This window comes from Dermacentor silvarum, chromosome 3 (assembly GCF_013339745.2).
Source record: "Dermacentor silvarum isolate Dsil-2018 chromosome 3, BIME_Dsil_1.4, whole genome shotgun sequence".
Lineage (NCBI taxonomy): Eukaryota > Metazoa > Arthropoda > Arachnida > Ixodida > Ixodidae > Dermacentor > Dermacentor silvarum.
The window spans coordinates 176348693-176365840 of record NC_051156.1 but is presented as its reverse complement, the minus strand read 5'-3'; the positions used below and the strand labels follow the sequence as shown (position 1 = coordinate 176365840).

General features: G+C 47.0%; 1 protein-coding gene across 1 annotated transcript in view; it reads right to left on the bottom strand.

The window, feature by feature from the left end:
- Window positions 1-17148, bottom strand: part of LOC119445044 (loricrin-like) — a 432039-nt gene that overhangs the window by 152726 nt on the left and 262165 nt on the right. The window lies entirely within an intron of this gene.

The following is a 17148-nucleotide window of genomic DNA, read 5'->3' as shown; positions in this document are numbered from 1 at the left end:
GATGGGGCCGAGCCAGCAGAGCGAAAATAGATAACCGCATGAAGAGGGTGGTGCCGGCTTCTCCGATTCGTCCGCTTCGCCTTACTTAGCTTGCGGTGGCTGGTTCAAAATTGCGGCGGCATGCAACGGAAGGATAAGAATGCCGCTAAAACGGATCCTCAGCAAGGAAGAGTTGGCAGAGCGATGTCGTATGCATGCCCAAAGGGCTCGATAACGTTTTACTGCCACGCAAAATGGTTTATCATGCGCAAATAAATACATGCTCACCGGCTGGTGCGAGTATCGAGGACCTGAGCGATCGGCGGGCAGCCATCTTCTATTCCATTCGGAACGGGGCAGTCTGTGGCTAGCTATCAGAAAAAATTTCAGTTTTGTTCGGCATAATAGTGCATTTTTTTGGCGTACACGTCACTTTGACGGGGTGAGTTTTCGCGGTTTTGTGAGGTCGCGTGACAGGCAGGCGAAGTGGGCGTAGACAGAAAACATTGGACCAATAGCAGAGGACTAATGGTGAAAATGCGTCGAATTAGGAATGATTTTTTTTCTTTTGCGCGGTTTTATCATGCATAATCAGTGTGCACACGTTATATCAGATGGGTAGCTATCGCAGTTTTCGTTACGTCGCGTGCCAGACAGGCGAGGTAGGGAGTGGCCCCAAAAATGTTTTGACCAATCGGGGAGGCTGATTGCACTAATTGGAATCAAAACAGTTTAGGAATCATTTTACGTTATAGCGCCCCTGGTACATCTCTCGCGATGCGGAAATCACGTCGCTGACGGCCAACCATTTACACAACTTCAGGTAGGCCCGGGAACAGATCTTCCGCATCACGACGTCGTTGGCCGAGTCCCAGGAGCTGAAGGCACCGACGATAACTGCGTGTACGGTCACGCGCTGATATCGCCATGCCAGATGGAGACGCACGGGCTCGTACTTGTTGACTTTGGCATGGCATGCCTCGGTGAAAGCCTGCGGGCGGTTGTCAAAAGGACAACAGACATCAATGATGACTGCCTCCTCGCCACGCGCCAGGACGATGTCAGGGCGAAGGTTGGTGTCACCGATTGGCTGGTTGTCGTAGATGATGGTAAACCGACCCCGGCCCGCAGTACGGAAGCGGGCAACGATATTGTTGTGTCGGGCCATGTACTGCGCACTCTGTGACATGCAGTGACACAGAATGTGAGGCAGGGTATCCCTGGCATAACCGTACACCCTGCATCGCTGATCGCGTTCAGCCGTCAGCCACATGCAGGCTCTGTTCAGAGAAAGGAGACTGAGCCTGACCATGTGTACGATCCGCCAGTCCGCAAACCGGGTGGAAGAATCAGTGTGCATGAAGTGCGAACAGTCGGGGTCGGCGGCCGCGCACTGCAAGAATTTGTCCTGGTTGGGTTTGTCACGGAAGGATGCATCCCGGGAGGCCAATTGTATGGCCCGGAGTGTACTGAAGACCTGCTTGCTGTGTTTAGGGTTGAGAGGTTGCACTACTCACCGGTAGTGAGTAGTGTAAACGCATTGTCGACACGGCAGATGGCGCTCAGCTCGGCAGCAAGGGGCATTGCCACCACCCCCGAGTGAGGACTGCCGTAGATGTATTCATTCGACGCGTTAGCCAGGAGATAGAGCGTCTTCTTCAGGAGGGGGCGCTGAGCGACGTCGATGTAGTGCCAATCGTCCTTGCCGAGGCTTCCGCAGCGTATGAACAAGTTCAGCGTCGGGAATACGAACGTCCGGACAGCGTCCAGGCGCTACCAGGGGCCAGCAGTAAAGATAGTAGAGCCCTGCCCTTCTGGATGGCTTGGTACACGATGGTGATATCATTGGAGAGTATCCGAAAGCTGATCGGACGTCCTAAGAACTTTTCGGCAACGAAGTACGCCATGCAGGGTATGGGGGTACCTGCGACTGATAATGATGAAGGTCTGGTCCCGACCGGACGAGTGCCACTACGATCGAGTCTTAGCCCAAAAGGCCGACCTGCGTAGGCCATGTCTACGTTCGCACCACCCTCTCTTTGTCGGTGTTGCAACCGCTTGCATGCCTAGTTTCCTGCAGCTCTCCCGGGGCGGCGGCACCATCGGCCATGTATCTTTGACAAGGTGCCGTTCTCCATTTCGAATTCCACTCCTCTTCTCTCGTCAAAATAGGGAGGCTGCGTGCATTGCGCACTCCCGAGGAGCAACGTGTCAACGAAAAGTGTTGCGCTGCTGAGCACGAGGTCGCGGGATCGAATCCCGGCCGCGGCGGCCGCATTTCGACGCAGGCGAATTGCTAGAACGCCCGTGTGCTTACGTTGTAGTGCCCGTTAAGGAACCCCCGGTGGTAAAAATTAATCCTAAGCCCTCCACAACTGCTTGCCTCATAATCACAACTGGTTTTGGCACGTAAAACTCCAGAAAGAAGAAGAAGAGCGACGGCAAAAACAAAGACGAGAATAAATGTTTCTATGCGCGCACGTGTGCGTGTATGTGTGTGCCTCTCGTCGCGGTGACCGCTGCCATCGCTCAAGGCAGTGTGTTCATACCTTTGATCAAAATTCTGTCTCACCTCTGTGTCTTGTGCTAAACAGCTTTGCTGGTCATCCACATTCACAGAGTGGAATGGCTCATGATTTTTTTTTGTGTGTGTACTATTGTTCAAATTGATCTCGGTAAATTTGTAAAAGAATATCCCATTTTTGCATGCTCTATGTTTGAATCCTGTGAGGTGTGCACACATGACATATTAGTGGACCGTATACGTGACTTTGGCACATAGTTTAGAGCGGTCGTGAGAGATACATGTATTCACATGTTGTGTACTTCAGAGCGGTGTATAAGTACAGGCCGCTTTACATATATGAATAGGCGCCATGTATATACTTGTGGATCGTCTTGTCTTTTTTCTTCGGCATGGCTGAAATACAGAATTGTTGCCACTTTTCTTTAATTCCTTATTTCTAGCAGTTATCGTTCAAAATTAATGGCCCGAAAAACTTCTCCCATAATTAAAAAAAGATCCCTTTTTTAAGTACTGCAATAATCATCAAATTTGGTGAAGTCAATGCCGAACAAGGAGGTGTCTCATTTACCGTATAACTGCACCGTATAAATGCATTTACCGTATAACTGTACCGACATGAATCTTCCTCTTCACGGTACGAACAAAGAACGTACACCGTTGCAGACGCCGACATTATCTTAAAATTGATGGACATTTGAGCTACTCTGCTGGACAAGGTGGACCTACACTGCAACTAAACTATAGGCCTTTTGTGGCGCTCTTTGTCGCAAGTACGGACCAAGTTCAATGGAGTGCAGCTTCCTAAACTCCCAACAGACTTATTCAGCATGTCTTGGCCGATGGCGAACAACTTGAGAAAACCAGCAAAAAAAAGTTTAGACGCAAAATCGAAGGAAAGAAAAGACACCACAACGCTGGACGTTGTGGTGTCTCTTAAACGTAGCAACGTACTAGCCTGAAGAATTGACTGGCTGCTTCGGCTCTTTACCCTTTCTTTTAGATCACAATTTTGTAGACTGTATGTTTTCATCTGGTTACACACCCTTTCGCTCTTTCGCGAGCGCTCAGAATGAGGGAGCAGCCATGCGAGCTCATCTGCACATGGCTTCAGTCTTCGCATCACAGCTGTAAGTACACAAACAATAAAATAGGCGTGGGTGTGAGTCCGCCCACAAATGTTTTGTGCGATTGGGCGCTTTCATGTGCGTGGGTCCCAGAAACAAATATCATATGGTTTGCAGTGCAGTATACAGGTCTTCGTAGCTCTTCCTAAATTGCGCCAGTGCTGGTTCCTTTTCTCTTCGAACGTGACCCGCTTAATGTTATCTTCGTCCACAACTCACAAAGTCGGAACTGGCAGTGAAAAGTTAGCTAGTTAGACGGTACCCAGAAGAGCCAGAGACTGCAAGTGCAAAACTTGTTTCAGCTTTCTTGCGCAACTTTTGTGCCGCATAAGACTAGGCTCACGAGATGCCTAAAGCAAGAGTTTCGTCAGAGAGATCCTTATTAGATGCCAAGTTTGTTCCGAACACAGAGGTTCGGCATAATTGACGCATGGCTGCAATTGCCAGTTTTGAGGTGGCTCGCAGCGTAGATCGCGCCATGGCGTCTCGCCACGTGTGTGAAAATACAGAATACAGCTTACGTTTTGCTTCATTTTCTCCAGTTTCAGTGCTGACAGGAAACTTGGAATGCTCTAGTCTTGTAGCCAGCATGTGCATTTTCCATCAGAAAGTCATGGATTACTGTGAGGCTTATCCGCTGCAGCACAACCAATTAGCCCGTGTTTAGTCAATTTTCGCTCTTTCGCAGCGCAAGCTGCTTTGAAGAACTTTGAGATGCGCTCGCGGTGTCGACGGATAACTTCCATTTTTAATTACCCCGTAATGAACATAATGATGTCATGGTAGATGAAATAGGGATACTGGAGAAACAAGGGAATTCTCACTCTACAATTGCGAAACTCGGACCCGCCACGGTAACTTAGCGGCTGATGAGCAAGAGGCCACGTGTTTGATTTCCGGCACCGGCGGCACCATTTTAAAGGGGCGCAGTATGGAAGCTGCACTACGCTGCACACGCTAGCACAACGCGAAAGACGAAGCACGTAACTGACACACTAATACAACGCGCAAGACAAAGCACGTAACTGAATCGTCACCGAGTCAAATCAGCGCGTACAGCGCGTCGTAATTGCAGCCTCCGCGATCAACTTCAGAAACATTTCAGAGCTAATTGCGGAGGCCACGCTCCGCTGTGCTGAGTACGGTGAACGCCACCTAGTAGTGCTTCTGCGAGAACGCGTTGGTAGTGCTTCTTGATGCCAGCGTCCCTTCGAATGCTGGCATCGAGGCGTCGTAGTGCTGAGACCACCGAAGCGTTCACTGTCGGTGCGCGTTAGTGTCATAATGCAGTACTTCTCTTTTCTGCTCGTAGGCGGCGGCACCGCCCCGAGCAAGAGCGCGGGTACACGGAGGAGTGTTAGATATATAAGGCGCGTCTGTGTAGCTTTCTGCAAATGCGTTTGTGGCGCAATGGGTTAAACGCTCGGCGATCTATCGTCGCGGACCGAGAGGTCGTGGGTTCGATTTCCAAATTTTGCATGTTTGTGGAACTTTTTCTTCTGGTTTCTTTCTTTGTATTATGTTCGTGTATGTTCGTGTGACGTATTTCCGTGACGGAAATACGTCAGTGAAGTCTTGGTGGACCCCGGCATAAAACACTTTCGTGTTAAAAAAAACTTTAAAAAACTCTCGCTTACTCTGTTTTGTGTGTGTGTTAAAGAAAGCTAGATAGTTCAAATTAACCCGCAGCTCTCTACCACGGTGACTTTCATAACCAGCCCACTGCGCAGTTTATGGCAGTTAAGCCAAGAATACATATTAATGGCCCCGTGTCGCAGAAAATCCGGGGTCGGTGGCGTTGTCTGTATCAGGAAATCATACCGAATCCCAAACCCCCGCAGGCCCTCCTGTTGGCGCAGAGGCGTTACTGAACTAATTGACCTTCTGAAAGTAAAATACGTCAGAAAATTCGTAAACTACAACTTACACACAATCTACAGATATGATAGCGTCGAATTGTAATTTGAACATACGAATAAACATAATTCTGCTTCGTGTAAACTCAAACACGAACTCCTTTTTCAGCTGCCGTTTGAGGTCTGTCTTAGTGGACGAGTTTCTACCAATCACTGGCCAGCGCGCGCCCCGTGCTTTCTACCAATCATAGCGCGGGACCGGCCGCGTGGGGAAAAGAAACAAATAACAACCAGGGCCGGTATTTTGTAGCGATGCCTTTAAAGTAATAATGCCTTTTAAAGTAATGCCTAAAGTAAAAATCGCGCTTTGTCAGTGGTCAGAGCGACGGTCCACTCGCGTTATCAACGGGATCAGCCGGCCGTGAGCGGTGGATGATAAGACTATTCCAAAATAAGTCATAAGGCATCGCTACAAAATCGCGGCCCAGGACGCTCGCCTTCTGGCAAAACACCGACAGCGCATGCCTTTAATGTTAAATCTTCTCAGACTGAAATATTAAAAGTTAACATTAGCAGAATTATTAACATGAACAGAAACCTGAAAATTTTCTTGGTTCGGCTGTGCAGTACCTCCGGGATCAGCCCACGCAAGAGGCCGCGTTTCTTCCAGAAAGGTCACCTTCGTGCATAGCGTTCGCCACCAGCGTTTCCCGGTAAACGTTACGGTTACCTAAGCTGCAGTTGCCGGGAAGCGTGAGAAGCAGGCATGGATCTTTGTATGCTATCGCGTTCTACGCTTAAAGGCGAAGCTTAAGCGTCTCCTTTTTTTTCAATTATATTGTGCAATACCCGAAAAAAAAACGTGGGGAAGCGACTATACAAAGGCTTACACACATTTCTGAATGTTGTGGTGTGTTTTGTGTACGTTGTGCTTCTGTGTCGTGAATTGTGTGCATGAATTCAATTTTCATCATAGCAACCGGCAGAACCATGCTGGGAATGCCACACAGGTAAACCTATCCGAGATTAATTTAAAGAGCCTCGGTCTCTGTCTCTGTCTCGGTCTCTGTCTAAACCGCGAAAATCGACGCCAAAAAAACAACTGCAACCCCAAAACATAGACAAATTTTGCTTAAGTGCACTAAAGTCGGCTTCGCGTAAGGGTCGATTCGCAAGGCACATTGTAAAATATCTAGCACTTTGCTTTGGGTGGGAAAAACTGACCCAACAAAATATATGTTGATGGAAAAAACCAATATAAGGTATCTGTCAGTGTACTGTACTACTTTTATACTGAAGGTATTGTGTTTACAACAACGCTTAAAGATTACTTCGTCCATGGTCATCAATTATCAAGCTTTAAGAAAAATTTTGTGGCTCATGAGGGCCATCGGGTATTAAATAATATAACTGAAACATCATCTAATTTTTGTTCGAGTGACAATATATAGATCTGTGCTTGCTACAAGAAAGCCTTTTGGCGACGTAATTACAGAAATATGTGCAAACTCCTAAAGAGACGGTGGTCCATTCATTGCACATGGGCGAATAAACATTTGCTCGTATTGTATGATTTATCTACGCGGCGAGTTCTTCCAACACAGCGCATTCAGCTTAGTAAATTGTAAATGGGGAAATTAAACTCTGAACAAAAATCTGACGTTCTTTGCTGCTAGTAGTTATCTGGTAGTTTGTTCAAAGCATCTGCCAGCCTATATTCTAAACAACGTGGTTCTGACTGAGCTGCAACTAGAAGAAAAAACTCGAAGACATGCGATCGACTGCACTTTATTGCAATGCGGATTGAACGCAAAAAACAAAACATAGCTTAGTAACGACTTTGTGCTCTTGAATAACGTATAGACTTAAAAAGTTTACTGTTGTTGACACGTTTATCCACATTTTTTTAGACGTGAATGGAGCAAGTTCTATTTAGGCTCCATGTATAAACACTGCACATATAAAAATCGCCCAAATGCACACACCAACAAATCCTTTATTTTCAGCCGCCGTGGTTGCTAAGTGGCTATGGTGTTGGGCTGCCAGGCACGAGTTCGCGGGATCGAAGTCCGGCGACGGCGGGCCGCATTTTTTATGGGGGCGAAATGCAAAAACACCCGTGTACTTAGATTCAGATCCACGTTAAAAGAACCCAGGGGGGTATAGATTAATCCTGAGTCCCCCTCGACGGCGTGCCTCATAATCAGATGGTGGTTTTGGCACGTAAAACCCCGTATTTTAATGTAACCATTGTTTTCAAGAAATTTCAAACTCAAGAATTAAGCTTTAATCTCACCTTCATCATCCGTTCTTAACCTTGCTCAATTTTGCTTAAATGTAAGGAGAAGCTTCTATACCATTCTCTGCATTCCCCACAGGTGCAGTCCGCCACGTCCTTCCCCAGAAGCCACGTATATATTATACACGACAGTGTCAGGGTTTATTAGCCGAAAGTCGCGTGGGAGTCTTTGTTGGAAAATACCATCGACTTCCGGTTACCGGGAGCTTGCGCTTACCTGCGAGTCGCAGTTGCCGCCGCACATGCAGAGCAGAACAGGCTACACGAGCTGACACCACATATTTGCGCACGACAGGCGAGGGAGACGATGATGAAGAGCGGGGCGGGGAACGGCATGGCCTAGCCTTGCTGGCAGATGGATCCGAACTGACGTCTCTCGTTTCTCGTAGGTCCAATCGACAGCTTTCATTCAGCTGACGTCACATGCATGACCTTGTGGCGTCACTAAGTGTCACGTAGACACCGGGAAAGCGTGGAGAGGAGCACGTGAGTGTTTTCTTTTCTTTCTTTTTTTTTCTTTTTTTTTTGATGTCATTTCTCCGCGGTTGGTAGCGGCCCGTGTTCGCGAAAGATGGCTGTTCTCTACACAACGGACGTGTTTATTTGAAATATGTTCAGATACGTCATAGGTAATTTAGGCGCCTATTAATGTTTCGGCAGTTTAGCCTAAGGTATCTGAACTATTCTTTTTTCTTTTCGATAAATTGTGTAGGTCCAAAATTATGAAGATTAGTCATTGACCTGCACAATTTAATATAAAAGCTCTGTTCTGAGCTCCTCAGATGTCAACGCTTTGTCTATTTTCGTTTCTTGAAGACGTTAGAGATCTCTGAGCAGATGTCAGTGCGCCAACATTTCCGCCAATGACGGATGGACACATCGACGGAGTGGCACAATGTAGCAAGCAGCCTCTTCAATCGCTCAATGTCTGCAGTTCCCGTCACAAGTGCCCCACATCAAACGAGGTCAGCAAGAATGCTGGGAAGACAACTGCTCCAGTACGACGCCAGAATCAGACGTGACAGAAAGAGGGCACGCGATTCGGCTCATTTATATTTCGATAGCTTTTCAAGGACTCTACTTTCAACGTGTATACTTACTCATGTGTATTTCTAAATACGACGTTAAACTTTACTTATTCGACGCACAGTTTTGCTATTCACCGGTAAAAATGAACACAGCTACACATCTGTTTTCTGAGAAGGCAATTTTTGTTCCACCTTCCTTGTTCACCTAACCAGAATGCTCCAGATAACAACGCTGAAACAATAATTTTCTCTGTTTTTTCGCAATAGTAGTATGGTCCAATGATTGTGAGAAGGAATATGGAAAGCGCGTCTGGATCAAACCCGCCGGTATTTTGTAAAGAATGAAATAAGAATGGTCAAAACAAAACGACTCTTGGCGTGACATATTTTCTACAAAAAGCGCGTAAGAACAGAATATTTATAATTTGCGAGCCTAAATCATGGGGCATTGCAAAAGTGTACAAAGTAGATTTATTTGTTCATTTTTGTATACATTGTGAGTGATAAGTAGAACATTAGTAAAAGTAACGCAATTGGTGCAGACATACTACTTAGATTCTGTAAGCAAGTGAGCTAGCTGAGAATGCTTGATCTCGGTCCTCTAATACGCATACTTCGTAAAGTCTTTGTAGCCCTCGTCGGCGCAAAAATGGGGATGTTTACATTATCAGTAGCACGTTTTGCCACACCCTAATGACTAAAGATAATGAGTAGCTCATAAAGAAATGAATTGACATTGCATTTTCAACCTAACGACACTCGGCACGGCTTTCAATTATGTAGCATGTTTTACTCGAATTTGCTAAAACTGTCCTAATGCTGCAAGAGGCTATAGTTTGATTACTGTGGTCGTTGAAACCATTCCTTGCGGCTATCGTTCTTGAAGCAAGAGGTAACAGTCACTCGATCGGTACTGTTCTAACTCTTCCTGATAGCTATTCGCCTTCCGGTGCCAGTATATTGACACGTATACATGTTTATCTTTCACCGATGACCTCTTTTCACCAGCTAACAACTGTTAAACCTTATCGCAGGGCACAGAACGCGCCTGCATGAATCTGAAGTTTCTCGAACGTTATCGATGCTTCTATCCGCTGTCTGTTGTCGCCGACGCTTATGTAATCTGATTGTATGAGCGACGCGAATCGTCCAGTACTTTCTGGAAGACACGCGGGCATCAGCGATTAATCTGGAGCCTACGATGACTTATGTATAAAAGCCAACGCGTTTCGCCGCTGACCAGATTTCGACGAACGCCGACTGTGTTCGCTGCTATCGTTCTGCTTTGAGTGCAACTTGCTTTTGTGGGCACATGCAGGTTCTCCCAATAAAAAGTCCGCTTCGTCGTTCACAGTTTTGCGACTGTTTTCTTCCCCGTCACTACTACGTGACAATATATTAGAATGTCAGACTCACCAGCCATCACAACAGAAAACGAAGCGACATTCTTGCAGTTCCTAAAGTAAAGCGCCATATGTGGAAACCTTTGGCAAACGACGGACGTTACCTGACCGACTTGTCGCCTTCGCATGATTAGATTGGCCGTGTATGCCTCCGCTATCCCAAATGAATAGGGCAGTAGACAAATAAATTTTCTGCAGGCTGACCTACCCACCTCCCACTTGTCTTACAACTATGTATATTTGTGTCCTCCTACCTGTCTCTTTATATTAATTTTCGCCTCCCGGGATCTGCAAGATTGCCTGGTTACTCTCATGAGCGCGTACAACATAACGAGAAAAATAGAGCTAGAAGCGACAAAACTTCGCCTAACTATAATAGGCAGTGCACTATTGCGGTATTATAGCTAAAATATATCCTAAATACTAAATCATATCCATTATAATTTGGATATATCCAAATTATAATGGATATGATATCCAGTATAATGATATGATATCCATTATATCCATCATGTTTGTTTCTGCTACTATATTCTCTAAATATGGTGACATTGATGATACAAGTTGAATAAAAAACAATATAATCTACTGACTTGTTTTTTTTTGCGTTTAAAGTACTAATGTCACACAAAGTAACCTTTAAAATGTTTAATTAGATCCACCTAACTTCGTCCAGAGAGTGCAGAGGGGTGCATTAACTTCACTTTGCCTCCGGCGAAAAAATATCGGAAGCGCCAGTGATGAACACAGCCCATACGGGCTCTCTAGCGAATACCAAGAAAGTGCACACAAACAAATTTTTATGACAGCGAGGCTTTCTATAGCTAGGATCTGGAAAAAAATGTGTCCGAGATGTTGACAAAAAATTCAGAGCTCTTCCATTACTGTGAATATGGAAGCCAGCGAAGCTATGACTATGGTGGGTCTGCTATAGTGAATATTGCTATAGTGAATTTATATATTATCATTATTGACAATATTGAGCGTCTTCGGCATGTTCGTCAAAGAGCCAGGCCACCAGCGTCTGGTTTTCGCCTGGCGCAATGGCCAAGTAGTGCGTTTGCTGCGTCAAGTCCACCCCATCGTCATAGACTAGCGTATGAGCCACAGCGTACTATCGACCAAACAGTTTACGGACCACGGGATATCAGAAAACGCTATATATCTGAGCAGCCTTTAAAAGTAGCCAGTAAAACCGTACATCACAATGTTGTTCGCGTATACCAGTAGAGGCCTGAAATTGGAATACCAGGTTGCGTTTTCAGGCTGCGGAGATATTCAGCTTTTTGTCCGATCGATTGGTTCGTAAAGGTTTTGGGTCGATAGTACATAGCCGCGGCACACTGCGTGGCATCGTCAGGATACTGATGGCAGGATCCTGGAAGATGTGAATTAAACGAGCATCCATCCCATAGCGAGTCCAAAGGGCAAGTGCTGATAACAGCGCGATCTCTAAGTCACGAGACAAAGGGGCGCAACGATTGGTGGGACGTGCAGCCGTCGAGTATCGCGACACTTGTGAAAAAGGCATCGGCGATGGCGAGGGGTATAACAATGGACCATCTGTCATCCGTTTTGACACCGGTGCTAAGGCACAACTGGCGGGAAACCGCCACGCACATGGAGCCAAACCCCCATACACATAGAGCCGAAACTTGCACACGCCGGTCAGTCTACTACACGGACGCTATCTTCTGGAACCTAGCCCTTAACAGCTTCGCTGTAAAAGCAAATCATCATGTGGGCCGATCCTGGTGATTGTGCAGAAAGGATCCAAGCTCAATGGCACGTACCCCTGTGGGCTCGGGGGACCTGTACCGTGCCCTTGAACTACCCTTGTCACACGTGCGATCCAAAGAGACTCTATTGACATAGCTATTTCCCTAGCTACGTGATCAGTTGCCCCTTGGACTCGCTATGCCAGTCCTGAATGAGGCCACCGTTTCGGATTTTGCGGACATTTGTGCCGATAGATTAGAAGATGACACAGTAGTTGCTGCGGTATACATCCCTCCCGCAAACTCAAGGTGAGAGACCGAAGTCTTTCTGACTGACGTGTTTGGTTAGGCGTCTTTCGACAACAACGCTTGGATCGTCGTCGTGGGGGACATTAACGTTGACATCGGTAGACCCGACGGAAGGTGGATCTCATCGTTCGTGTTGGAACGTTGAGGCTTAAAGTGTTGCAATGAAGTGGATGTGCAAACAACAACACGCAACAGCTCGTGCACTGATCTCGCATTTAGCAAGAATGTGTCTAGAATCCATCTGCAACCTATTGCAGTTTACCATAGCGACCATAAGGAAATGATAAATATGGTGACCAAGTATGGAATTAAAAAAAAAAGACAAAAGTAAACAACGAAGTTATGTGTTGTGTCTTTTCAATCCTTCAACATAGCCACCAAATAAAAACATTAAAATATAATTTTAAAGATGTCGGTAGCTTGCACTAGTGGTGCAAGGCCAGAGTAAACAGCGAAGCTGGTGATAGACCTAGCTTCTTCCAGGTTTTACTAAGCTTGGTTAAGTTTTGCTTGGAAATGCTAAGTGCTGCTAGGCACGGTATTCCGCATCGGCTCACCACCGACGCACAGTTTCTGGCTTGCCCACGCATCGCGCTCCAAGATGAGCGGCTTCTTCTTCGGGTGTCCGGATCTTCTTTGGTCGTCCCATGTCAAGGCTACATGTACTATCAGCGTCAAATGAAAGCCGAACAGCGGAGCGCGTGCCACAAGCATTAGAAACAGCATAGTGCGCGCCGTACAGTCATCAGCGCAGACAGGCCCACACATCCGGTTTGGTAGTACAGCGCCACCCCACTGAAGTGCGATTTTTTTTTTTTTTTTTGCCCGTGTTCCCGCTCGGATTTTTAAAAGGAAGAAAAAAAAAGAAAACAGAAGCGAAAATTCAGCAACATTCAGAAGCGCAGGTTTCGCTTCTGTTTTCTTTTTTCTTCTTCCTTTCAAAAATCCGAGTGGGAACACAGGCAAAAAAAATCGCACTTCAGTGGGGTGGCGCTGTGCTACCAAACCGGATGTGTGGGCCTGTCTGCGGCGCGCACTATCCTGTTTGCGGCGCGCGCTGAACGGCGCGCACTATCCTGTTTCTGATGGTTGTGGCACGCGCTCCGCTGTTCGGCTTTCATTTGACGCTGATAGTACTCGCCACAGAGTCAACGAGAGTTCTGCCGCCGTCGCGGCGGCTCCGAGCTTTATCTCCCCGGTGACTTCACGGCCAAGCTGCGCCTCCACACTTGCCGGGGCGTGGCTGGTCGAAACCTGCCGAGTCGCCGCCAGAGGCGCCTGCTGCAGTCATGGACACCGCGCGCGTTCGGCGCGAACGCGGGGAAACGGAGAAATGCGGACGGCATCGGCAGCAGCTCTGCGCGTTGCCTCGTTGGTGCTGCTACAGATTTGCGCTTCTCTCAGCGTGTTTTTTTTTTTTTTTTTCACGTACGGCTTTCTCTCTGTTTTGCCATGCTTGTTTTTCGCGTGCAAGTTGCGCCGCCCGTTTTTTTGCGCGCCAGTACTGAGAGCGAGCGACGAGCCGTTTCACGAGCGAACTCTCGCTGACGCTCGCGGTGGGCAGCTTCTTCTTCAGAAGTACGCATTATAGACTCGTGGTCTTCCCATAGTTGTAGCTGGAGTGGAATGTACGGAACCACTCATCCAAAGCTCCGTATATACAACCAACGCTAACGCGAACTCCTCTCGCACCCCACTCCTCTGTTGACCTGCTTTTTTTCCTACACCGCCATTGGTTAGCGCGCGTCACGCTCTCCCCCTCCAATGCCAGTATTGGACGGCGCGGCTCATGTCAACCCCCCTCCCCGTTCTCCTTTTCATCTTCACCCTCTCACAGCATTCTTACAGGGGGAAAGAGGTCGCTCCAACCCCTTTCCTCCTGTTGAGCTCTTCTTTTTCTCTCCTTTCCTGCTAGGCGACGTGGACCCTTTTTAGTGATGTCCGACAACGATGGCACAGGGTCCGAATAAACAGTTTCGCTGTAAAAACTATTTGGAAGCTTTCTGTCGCATGGAAAAAGTCCGAGCGGCAGAAACACCGTCGAAGCGCGTGCGCCAGGACGCGGAATGCAGGAAACAGCGCTGCGCCATTTGTCGCGTATGAACTTACGGAGGCTGCGGAGTGCGCGGCAGCTCGGAGCGCTCGGAGAAACAGGAGAGCTTACGATTCCTTCATCGCAAGAGGGGTGGAGAGGAGTGAGCGGCGCGGTAACATGATCACAAGCATGCGCTAGAGGGCGGAGGGGGCAGGGGAAGCGCACCTATCTAAAGCCCCTATATATGGTTTTTCACCTATCCACTCTCTCGCCCTAGCCGCCGCGTCTACTCTCCTCTACCTTGGTTGTAGCTGCGCATGGCTGTCCACATGCGGGCCATATGCGTTATATCTTGTAGATAATCTTCGGCAAGTGTAAAGGTGGAAACCCAGATGGCTGGCGCCTTCATGTGCATTAGGTTCCCGCGCGTCTTGTGTTGCCGGTCGCGTCATATCAATTTACGAGGCACAGTGCGATGCGTTAGGTGGCATTGCGACAGCGAGTGATCTTTTCCTGATCGCGCGTGACACCGATAAAAGTACCAACCTAACTACGTGTGGCTGTCTCTTTGCTATCGCCATCAAAGGTTTGAGTGCGCTATCTGATGACAGCCGCGGGCACTAAACGTGGCCAGCCATGACGTGAAGATTTACGGCGCCGCGCGAGGCCACACGTTTATTTCGCATGCCGTGAGCCACGCCGATGCACTCGGCGTGATCTGTACCACGTGCGCTGGCGCTCATAACCCCGCTATTATATAGCCTGAGCTTCTTGCCATTTGTTTATAATTGATTACTGACAAGATACTTTCCGCTAGGAATGTACTGGGGAAATGGGAAGGATTTTTGCTGCTGAAACAATAAAACCTCGAATTAACGAAATTCGCCATTTAACGATGTTTTTCTCTGCATGTACAGCTTCGTTATATTAATGGCTTAAGACCGCAAGTGTGATACGCAAAGTGGTAGAGCACCTTAAGAAACCACCTAATAAATTGTTTTCTACACCTGCTTTAACGATGTTTTCTCTGCATGTACAGCTTCGTTATATTAATGGCTTAAGACCGCAAGTGTGATACGCAAAGTGGTAGAGCACCTTAAGAAACCACCTAATAAATTGTTTTCTACACGCTGGCAGCCTAGCCCCGGGCACCAACAGCCTTAACCGCTGGACAAATAAAGTTTATTCCTATCCTATCCTACACGCTATGTCTCACGTGGTTCATTTTTCCGCTTGCCAAAGAAGCCCGCGAAATGCAAAAAATGCCCCGTGGTGGGGCGCTTGTGCACTGCTGTTGTGCTGCGCTCAAGCTTGCAATGGTTGAACAATCACGGCCCAGCCCGACTGTCGCCACGGGGAAGTGACAGGGTGCTACGCCGGTTCTTTCAGTATACGGGTGTTCTTTGCCATACTTTCCTGTTTTTTCTTGTGGTTCTTAAGCGGCGCAGCCTCGCTCTGTACTTTCGCCGCCGCTTATTTCTATGCCACAACTTACTGCATCCAATTCTTTATAACTATTATAGAGAGTATTATCCAACTAATAAACAACGAGAACGATAGTACTATCACGGCCGCTGGATAAAAAAAGAGTTATCCAGCGGCCGTGGTACTATCATGCAAACGCATAAAGCGCTACCTACTTCCTTTATATGAATGAAGAGCCCATCGATATAGTACGACGTCTTGCAGAGCGCCGCTTTTCGTCCACGTCTCACAAGCCACACTTTGTTGAGGCGTTTTAATGCCAGATATTCATGCCTGAAAAGTGAATATGGACGTCTGTCCCGACAAGAACCTTAACTTTCTTTTAGCGCCAGTTTAATTAATGACATCTCAGTACGAAAACCAGTAGCCCAGTGCAAAGGTCTGACGCACAAAATACGCGCTTTCGGTAATGGAGCGTGCCTCTGAATGCTAACGCAGTCGAATCTGTTAAGGCAAGCATACGTTTGAATGGCGAAGAAGCTTCGGGGGAGGAGGGGGGAGGAAATATCTGAGAAGTCGCTTTGGCTTCACTCATCGCTGGACATCGCATTTTGTAATTCAATTTGACTCTTCTATCCGTACCTCAACTTTTGCAGGCAGATGAGCATAGATCAGCACGCTTTGAAATTCCCGTCGGGGTAACACAACGGGATTCGGTATTGTTTGGCGTGAATAGGGCAAACTTTCGCTAGCAGAGATACGAAACTGGCGCTCGAGTTGAGGTCTCCTTTGGCCCGTGCGCACAAAAAGTAAAGCCCATTGGTCTTTCAAGCTTTTATTCTTTTGATGAAAGCAAAGCGCAGTGAAAGTATAACGCTATTCAGGGGACCCATTGTCTGGAGGAGATGGTTTTAATTGGCTTGAGAACTGGCGAATGAGAATAAAAATCTAGTCTCTAGCAAAATTACCCGCGCTTTATACTCTACACATCGTAAATTACGTCCTTTCTTACTGTTCGCAGTACAGAGCTATCACTTTTATGTCATTAACTTTTTAGTCTCTTAATACTGTGAAGTATATACCACACTTGAAGCTTGTTTGGTACTCCCAAGTGCAATATATATATATATATATATATATATATATATATATATATATATATATTTAATGGGGTTGCTGTCTTTAATTTCTTATTTACACGCGACTTTTACAAGATGTGCCTACCTAACATTTGAACTCACATTTGTTGGCGTCGTGTTCAGAAACGTTCTTGTTTATAGACTTTCGAATGGTGAGGTTAATATTATGTCTGCTATTTCCATAACTGCGTATGCATTCCCCATTTTAGAAGCTTCCTATCTTCGACAGAGCATCAAGGTCAACAAAACAAGATACCAGGTGACCTGATTATTTCAATTATCTCACTCGAAAAGCGACTACGTCCA